General features: G+C 38.4%; 1 protein-coding gene across 2 annotated transcripts in view; it reads right to left on the reverse strand.

The window, feature by feature from the left end:
• Positions 1–10,000, reverse strand: part of LManII (Lysosomal alpha-mannosidase II) — a 670,847-nt gene that overhangs the window by 244,440 nt on the left and 416,407 nt on the right. The window lies entirely within an intron of this gene.

Below are 10,000 nucleotides of genomic sequence, written 5' to 3' on the forward strand. Positions count from 1 at the left end.
ATAGTAATTAATCGCAATTAAAAGGATAATGACACAAAGACTAATGACCATAATGATAACGTTAATGACATTCATGTAATATCGGAGACAATCATATAATATCTTTTAATTTGGATAGCTTTGTTGATCCAAGAATGTTGATGCTGTGAAAGATCGATTAGGCCCAACAATAAATCGAGTGATATCTCAGGTTTCAACTCAGAAACAAGAAACTGTCTTTGGAGCCTCACACAGATATTTCTGGTATGAAAAATTAGATTTATATCTGTGTTGTGTGTAGCGTTATTTTGATGGTTTTAATCTATAGAAGGAATAAAGGATCAGTCACCGGATGCCAGCCCTACTAAATGGGATTACTAGATGAGCTCTGCATGGTTAGCCTGAATATGTATAATAATAATTGAAGTAATAAGGAGCAAATTATCATCTGCATTGACTAATAAAGCATTCGGAAAACTATAAGGTTTTAGTAGTGTGTATTTAAAAGTCGCGGTTTTGAGAGGTTGTTACATGTTATGAGGAGACAAAATAATGTGGGATGTCAAAATTTAAAACCTCTTTTGTAAACAGGGTATTCAGGAAAGATAAAGACAAAACCGACGCTATGGCGCAATGTTTGGAACAACGGTGTCGCATGGATCAGCTGCCGTTAGAACTTTGTTTTCCGTTTGATACCTGATGTACGCGAATCTCGGCTCGTGGTCACAGGCTTCAGAATTCAATTCCTCTTCGTTAATTTTTCATGTGAATTTCGGTCCTTTTCATCCACGGAGAATTTTGAAAATATTTCACTGACGTTATGAAACTTTGTATAATTCTTTTATCCTTTAGAAAATTGATTTTCCCTAATTTGATGCCCTTCTATAAGTTCATTTATTCCAGTTTGTTTTGAATCAATCTAGTCCTACAGAAATGCACTTTTTCACGCAGAGACGATAATCACACTTCATTTGACTTTTCCATCTAATACAATTTTATTTGTTTTACCTTCAAGATTAATAACCTATCATCATTGGTAAATTGGGTCCATAGGGAAAGTTCATTATCGGCTATGACCTCATTACTTTTTCTATTACGCCGTTCAAAGCAAGAAAGCTTTAACTCACAAAATGATTCGTCTTGATACAGCTGCCCGATTCCATCAACATCGAAAAAAAAATCACCCAATAAATCGAAGGCGCTTGTGATTCGAAATTACAGTGATTTGAAACGTGATCCAACTAGACGAGCTAAGCTGATACGATTATATGAACACTGATGACGTAAGGGCAAGTGGCCTGCTCGTATTGTTGTTCTTATTTTATATGAATATAAAGTTGAAGGTGAGAGAATGTTAGGTAATAAGCTATAGAATTAATTGTCGTATTTATTTCAAGCTCTTAGTGAGCAGAGGTAGTTCGTAGTTGATTCCATGTTCACGAGTCGAAGACGAAACCTCACATTCCATCCCTTACAGAACAATAAATATTTAAAATATTAATCTGCAAAGTAATATTTTAAGTTCTAATCTCATGTTGTTTCAGAGGACAAAGAACACATTGTGCTCTGAATGTCCATGGGAATAAAGTCTACAATTGTTGACAGTTGAAAAGAACCATTCTTGTCGTGTGTACACTGGTGAATAAAAATACAGCATGCAGATTTCAATTAAGGACAAACAAAAGTAACTTAATATCACTCATTGTTCAGAGAAATTGTCGTAGCCTGTAATATTCTCATTTAGACTATACAAAAAAAAATCTCTTGATTACTTTGCACCGGAAGTATCACGAAATGATTAATGAAAAATGAAAGATTCATGAATAAAGAAACAAATAAACAAACAAACAAACAAACAAACAATAAATGAATAATTAAATAGATAAGTAAATAAATATAAATAAATGAAGAAATAAATAATAAAAATTAAATAAGTAAACGAATAAATAATAACTACATAAACGAATAGATGAATATATAAATGCATAAGTAAACAAATATATATATATATATATATATATACATAAATCTTAATATATATATATGTATATATATATATATAAATCTTTATATATATATATATATATATATATGCATATGTATATATACATATATATGTATATATATATATATATATATATATATATATATATATATATATATATATATATAATGACGTAAGCGGAGTAGGAAACACAGGGGTCTTAGTCTTGAGTTTATTCCTGACTAGCTTCGCAGGTGTGCTTTTTCAAAGCATACCTGCGAAACTAGTTAGGAATAAACTCAAGACTAAGACTCCTGTGTTTCCTACTCCGCTTACGTCAACCTGTCAGAATGTCTCAACAATATATATATATATATATATATATATATATATATATATATATATATATATATATATATGTGTGTGTGTGTGTGTGTGTGTGTGTGTGTGTGTGTGTGTGTGTGAATGGAATCACCAGTGACGGTGATGTCGATCAAATAATTCCGACTGTCGTCCCCGGATTCGAACCTGGGCTCGTGAAATCTCACTGCCGTCGCCTTACCTACTGAACTACTGGCTGACCCTATAAAATTCATCAACCTGGAAATTAATCTATTTCCCGAAGAACTAAGTCGACTGCTAACTGCCGTCCGTACTTATTATTTAACAGTGACCCAGGGCTCTTAGGTAGTGGTTACGACTGGTACGTTTCCTTGATGGACTTATCGCTGTTGTCATACCTGAATGGAATCACCAGTGACGGTAATGTCGATCAAATAGTTCCGACTGTCTTCCCCGGATTCGAACCTGGGCTCGTGAAATCTCACTGCCGTCGCCTTACCGACTGAGCTACTGAGCTCACTGGTGATGTGTGTGTCGTAGTTGGTAGCACTTGTGTCCGAATATACGCAGCTCACTGGCATTTCCTTCTATGTGAGATGAGTCCTATCTGGGCTCGGAAGAGGCGGCCGCAGCCACCACAGGGAATGGTCGGGGGGTTCTGGGGATTCTCTGCTCTTGCCTTCTTTATATTTCTTTTTACTTCTATTTGCTGCCTTCTGTTGTTCTCAAAGGTCTCTGTTTTTTCGTGGATGGTTCTTCGCTAGCTCTCTCTATTAACGGCCTCTGTTTCCTAGTTGGTAGAGGCGATATCAACCACCTTCAGGGAATGTTTGAGCTGGTCTTTAAACCTGTGTTTTGGTGCACCGCGAGGTTTGTTCCCAAAGTCAAGCTCTGAGAGCGGTACTTGTTTTGGCAAGCGATTGTGATGCATCCGGGCAAGATGACCAGCCCCTCGTAGTCGGTGACGTGTTATAGTGGTGTCTATGCTTTCTGTCCTTGCACGGAGGAAGACCTCGTTGTTTGTGACCCTGTCCTGCCATTTTATCCGCAGGATCTGACGGAGTTTAGATTGGTATGTATGTATGTGTGTGTACGTATATATCTATTCATATTTATATAGGTATATAGAGTTATCATTTGCAAAATGCTTACTGTTTTCCTACTTTCACAGAAAGAATAAAAACATATTTCACTTCGACGTTTTTCCACCCGATATACTTACTATCAAGACGTCCCTCCCCTAACGGCAATTTGATGGCTGTTTACTTTTGTTCTTTCGCGAGCATATGTAAATGAGAAGTAGCCCTGATTTGTACATTTTGCAGACTCTGGATTCATATTTGTATTCTAAGTGCTGACCTCTGACAAGATGTCCCACGTGAATAATATGTGACCAACTCCAGATAATGACACAGTAGAGAAATTCCCGCTCAAGTACTTAACCGCTTTTGAGGGTTGACATATTGGATCTTTTTTATAAGGCAGGTGACCTTATGCAGTTCTAAGGGCGGACACCGTGTCGAAAGGGGGCTCTTGTAGATCAAGAGATCTGCTATGGTGAGAGTCGGCCACCTATAACATACCTTGCTTTTGTTCGGGATGAAATTCATAAGATGTTTCACGTTGGGGAAAGGGGTCGGGATGGAACAGCGTGATCTAAAAAGGCCACTCTTCACGGGAACGGGAGTTTATACTAAAGAGGCGAAAGTATCTCTTTGCAGCTTCAAGCTGCTTACAGACTCTAAAAGTTTTGTGCTGGCTAATGCTAGACACTTTCTTGATCATGGGCAGCCTTATGATAAAACCATGAATCCACCGAAATCCCGTTTTAGAACAAATCAAACTAATTACATAATGAAAATCTGTAAGGTAGGCCACTTGGGTTAAAACTAGCTGTCCTAAACAAAACCAGCTGTTAAAAATGATGATGAGATATCCACGTTTTCTCTCACGACGAAGAGGTTCCAGAAGAAAGTGAAAGGGGACCGTACATGAAACATCTCATCCGTGGACAGGTGGGATGCCTCCTTCTCCAGCCGTTTCCACCAAAACACTCAATAAACCTCGACAGCAGTTTATTGGAAAGTTTGGCGGCTTCCCGACTCAGACATCAGTCACTATCGGCGCAAGCCGGTGCAGTCCTACATTGGTGTACGTACAGATAGAGTATTCTCTCTCTCTCTCTCTCTCTCTCTCTCTCTCTCTCTCTCCCTTCTCTCCCTACCCTCTTTCTCTCCCCATTCTCCTCTCTCTCCCTTCCTCTTTCTCTCCCCCGTCTCTTTCTCCCTTTATCTATCTATATATCTATATCTATCTACTTACATATATTGGGAATAGGAGAAAGAAAACTACTTGAGTAGCCAACGATAACTCCTGGTGTATATGACATATACAAAGGGGATGTAAGAGTAGTCTTATAATTGTATGAAAAGTAAACATTGAAACCATATTATATAGAATTAATGTCTACTACGTGTTTCATGTTTTCAGTAACATAAATATGATAGATTATGAAGGAAAGGGTGGCGATCATATAAAGGATTTAGTATGCATGGTCAATTGGTAGATTTTATATAAATTCATAATGTATAGTAGGCAAGCTAAATTGAAAGTATAGAGTTATAATATTAGGTAAAGGTTTAGCTTCTCAACAGGTACATAGATGCAAAATCTTTATAACTAAAAAGACAACGAGAATAATGAAAACAAGACGAGTAAAAAAAATATATTTGCTTAACACTATAAAAACAATTACAGGAAGTAGAGGAGAGTCAGGTATAGCTCGGCCTCACCCAAAGCCATCAACTTTCCTCAACGTTCATCATCTAATGAAGCAAATGATATTTAACAGTACCAGCTGGACATCAAAGCAAAATCTTTGTGGTCAGGAAGTGGGACAGTAACCGAACGTGCCACATTGAAAAAAGGAAGAAATATATATATATATATATATATATATCAAGGACTACTATTACACAGGAGGTGCGCACCCAGATCCCTGGGTCCGCTAGCGGAGGCCATTACTTTCTTTGTAACCTAACATTTTGTATTGGACAAATATATAAAAACTAGAAACCTAACATTGTATATAGGACAAATATATCAACTATTGACTTATTCAATGCAATATAAGTTAATATAAACTTTTATAGTGAAATAAGAAACTATTTTTAAGGCACTGTTATGCTTTGAAATGACAATTTTAGCCGGACTTAACAGGTATTATTGTATGAGGTTAGTGGACACCAGGGTTTGCGATTTTTTTTAAATATAAAAAAAAAATCGATTTTTTTTTTCATTGAAATCAGATTTATTTGATTTAAATAGATTTTTCTATAGATTTTAAATATTGTGGGATTGCTATCTGATATGCGATCTGATTGCTAAAGGACATTTTTAGCATATCAATATAAGGATCAGTGTTATATGAGTGTTATGAGAGTGTTATGAGAGTGATAAGTGAGGAAAATGGAGGAGAAATAAGGAAGAATGAAGTGAAGGCAGTTGTTAAGATGATGAAAGCAGGTAAGGCACCTGGTCTGGATGGATGCCATGCAGAATGTAAAAAAAAAAAGGAGGTACAGGGATGGTGGACTGCCTGGTGAGGTTATTTAATGTTTGCTGGAGAGAGGGTAGAGTGCCGAAGGACTGGAGGAGTGCCTGTATAGTTCCACTTTACAAGGAAAAAGGGGACAAGTGTGAATGTAGTAGTTTCAGAGGGATTAGCTTGTTAAGTGTAGTTGGGAAGGCTTATGGGAGGATCTTGATTGAGAGGATTAGGAGAGGAACAGAGGGAGTAATTGGTGAGGAACAGTGTGGATTTAGGACGGGTAGAGGTTGTGTAGATCAGATCTTTGTGGTAAGACAGATATGTGAGAAAGCTATAGGAAAGGGGAAGGAATTTTTTTGGGCTTTTATGGATCTGGAAAAGGCTTACGATAGGGTAGACAGAAAGGCACTGTGGGAGGTTATGCAGATATACGGGGTAGGAGGAAAGCTTCTAGGAGCTGTCAAGAGTTTTTATGAGAGTAGTAGAGCTTGTGTCAGGATTAGAAATGGAGAGAGTGAGTGGTTCGAGGTAAAGGTGGGACTTCGTCAGGGATGCGTTATGTCGCCCTGGATGTTCAACTTATACATGGATGGGGTAGTGCAAGAGGTAAATGCAAGGGTAGTGGGTCAGGGATTGGAGATGGTTAAAGAAAATGGAGAAAAGTGGAAGGTGAGCCAGCTTTTGTTTGCGGACGACACTGCACTTGTGGCAGGGTCGGAGGAGGGATTGAGGAAGTTGGTGACAGAGTTTGGGAGAGTATGTGATAGAAGAAAGGTAAAGATAAATGTGGGTAAAAGTAAGGTGATGAGATGTACAAGGGGTGAAAGTGGCAGTAGACTGGAAGTGAGCATTAAGGGAGAGCGACTGGAGGAAGTGGATAGTTTTAGATACTTGGGTGCGAATGTGGCAGGAAAGGGGGGAGTGAAGGTGGAGGTAGAATGTAGATTGAGAGAAGCGAGTAAATGCCTTGGTGGATTAAAGAGTGTAATGAGGAATAGACATTTGGGAATGGATGCTAAGAGGAGATTGTATGAAGGAGTGGTTGTGCCAACAGTACTGTATGGGGCAGAAACATGGAACATAAGAGAGGAAGAGAGAAGGAGTTTGAATGTGTTTGAGATGAGGTGTCTGAGAAGTATGATGGGGGTTACTAGGCTAGACAGATTGAGAAATGAGAAGGTGAGGAGGAGAACAGGGGTGGAAAGGGAGTTGGGAGATAGGGTTGAGGAAAGAGTATTAGGATGGTTTGGACACATGGAAAGAATGAGTGAAGAAAGACTAAAAAAAGAGGTATGGAAGGCAGATGTGGAGGGAGTGAACATGAGGGGACGTCCTAGGATGAGGTGGATGGATGGGGTGAAGAGGGCTTTGGGGAAGAGGGGAATGTCTGTTGAGGAAGGACGGGAGAGGACAGAAGACAGGGGTGAATGGAGAATGGTTGTATATGGATGATGTTGTGATGCATGAGGTGGAATGGGCGGGGGGATGGGGGGTGAGGTAGTATGTGTGAGCAAAACTTGACGCAGCCCGAAGGGATTTCTCCCCGTCTTCTCCTTTTATGCATGGGGGGACGGAGAGGGGGGGGGTCGCCGATTTAATGAAGCGGCCTTGCTGTGGATGTGCTGTGTCTTGCGACACTGCTTCTGACCCAGGGCAATGGACAAGGTGCAGGGATGACCCGTCATCCAGGAAGTGCTAAGATAAGAGGGAGGGTGGAGGGGTGTGGAGTGTATTCAGGGATGGAATGGGTGGGAATGATTTTATGCCTTTTCCTTTTTGGCTACCTCCCTTGTAAGGGTGAAAAATCCTTGGTATATGTATGTATGTATATATATATATATGTATATATATATACATATATTATATATGCATATGTATACACATATACATGTATAGCAAAAAGAAAGAAAAAAAATCAAAGGTATACATGGCACAGGTAGTAAATATTCTTCCCTTGTCCTTCACTGCTTTGGCGCCGGCCTTGCCACTGATTAAAGCGGAAATTGCCTCTCACTTTCAACCTTTCAACGTTTAGGTTATCAAGATTAAAAAAAATAAAATAAAAAATACTACCTAATCATTTTGCTATATATGAAATGAAGTTCTTTTTACAGATGTACCCATAGGTTGGACCCATGGATATACAAATTTCTCTTATTTTTACAAAGATAAATGAAATTCTGACCAACAGGCTACAATCTCTTTTTGCCGATGAGCGTCGTCCATCAGTGTGGTTTATCGACGTCCCAAAACGGCCGTAAGGAAAAAAAAAAAAAAAAAAAAAAACACACACACACACACAAAGGGTCAAAGCTTATTTTCGTTGAATGTACACACCTAATCACGTGATTAATATGTAGACATTTCTCTGGATTGACTTTTCCATCATTTCCTTCATTTTACGCTTCATTGAATGAGTTGAAGGTAAATTTTCCCCCGTGGCCGGCGTTGGAAATTTAATTTCATCCATTGTTTAAAGGGTACCTAATTAGTGCGATCAAATGAATACGAATATCGGAAACCATTTTAAATTCAGGCTTAGATTCGGCAAATGTCAATGCTTTATATCTAAACGTGATATACTTCGCTCGCGCGTGTCCTATAAGTGAACGAATAATGATTTCAAGGTTCTATGATTTTTCACTAAAGTGCGACGACTTTAAAACGGACAAGCAAAGCTGATCTATGCTATATCTGAACAAAGGGAATGTGTTGTATAAATACGATTTTGTTTAAGAAAAACTTTTATTTTAAGGATATTACTTTATACAAAAATATCTGACACACAGTAAAAACAGAAATGTTGTATAAATACGATTTTGTTTAAAAAAATTATTTTAAGGATGTTACTGTATACAAAAATATATGATACACAGTAAAAACAGAAATGTTGTATAAATACGATTTTGTTTAAAATAACTTTTATTTTAAGGATATTACTGTATACAAAGATATCTGTTACACAGTAAAAACAGAAATGTTTTCATAATTCTGATATGTTGTGGGTCGAATTTGTGTTTGGAAAGCTTCTGATCGATCACTGACAGACAATTCTATTCGACTGAGGGACAGATATGGTCTCGGTCTGCTGGCACGCAATTATGACCAGAGCCGCCTCCACCATTAACAAAAATGTTTTGGATTTAGCGAGAACCAAAAGAGTTAGGAATGCAATTCACACTTTAAAGTAGACAAATATATATGGCGGACATTTGCCACACGCAGGTCAACCGAAATAAACTTTGACCTTCAGAAACCAGGATGGAGAGTTTCCTATCACAATAGACTTGTCTAATGGCTGTCAGAACATTCAAAATGCACACACGAACACACACACACACACACACACAAACACACACACACACACACACACACACACACACACACACACACACACACACACACACACAGTAACACACACACACACACACACACACACACACACACACACACACACACACACACACACACACACACACACACACACACGCACAAACACACACACACACACACACACACACACACACACACACACACACACACACACACACACACACACACACACACACACACCAGTTACGGCCGAAAGACGTCTCGAGAGATATACACCATGGACTTCAGCAATCTGCTTAAGAACCTGCTTCCAGACGACCGCACGTTGGTGCGCAACTTAGAAAAGCATTTCTACAAGCATAATAATGCTATCGCAGCTGTTGAACTTCAACAACGCATGCATCATAAATGGCCTCCTTCCAATATATATATATATATACATACATATATACATATATATATACATATATATATATATATATACATATATATATATATATATATATAAATAACGTAGAAACCACTGTTGGAGTAGAAAAGACTGGAAACGGGGAATCTATATATTTCGATGGCAAACTGCAATCCTCTTCAGTAGATACAAATAAGAGAGAGGGCGTACTGTTTAAGTAGCACCCTTAAAAAAATCAAGGGGAACATGGGAAGATATCTCTACCATCTTCTCACTCCGTATGTGAGGTCAGGAGGCAAATGAGCTTTCAATAGGTTGGTGATGAAGAGTCCGGACATTTTATCCGGGGACCATTGCCCCTTTGAAATATTCATGTTGGGCTGAAATTCAATGATCGTAGATT

Source organism: Oratosquilla oratoria, chromosome 19, assembly GCF_046742065.1.
Source record: "Oratosquilla oratoria isolate Oo_2021 chromosome 19, ASM4674206v1, whole genome shotgun sequence".
Lineage (NCBI taxonomy): Eukaryota > Metazoa > Arthropoda > Malacostraca > Stomatopoda > Squillidae > Oratosquilla > Oratosquilla oratoria.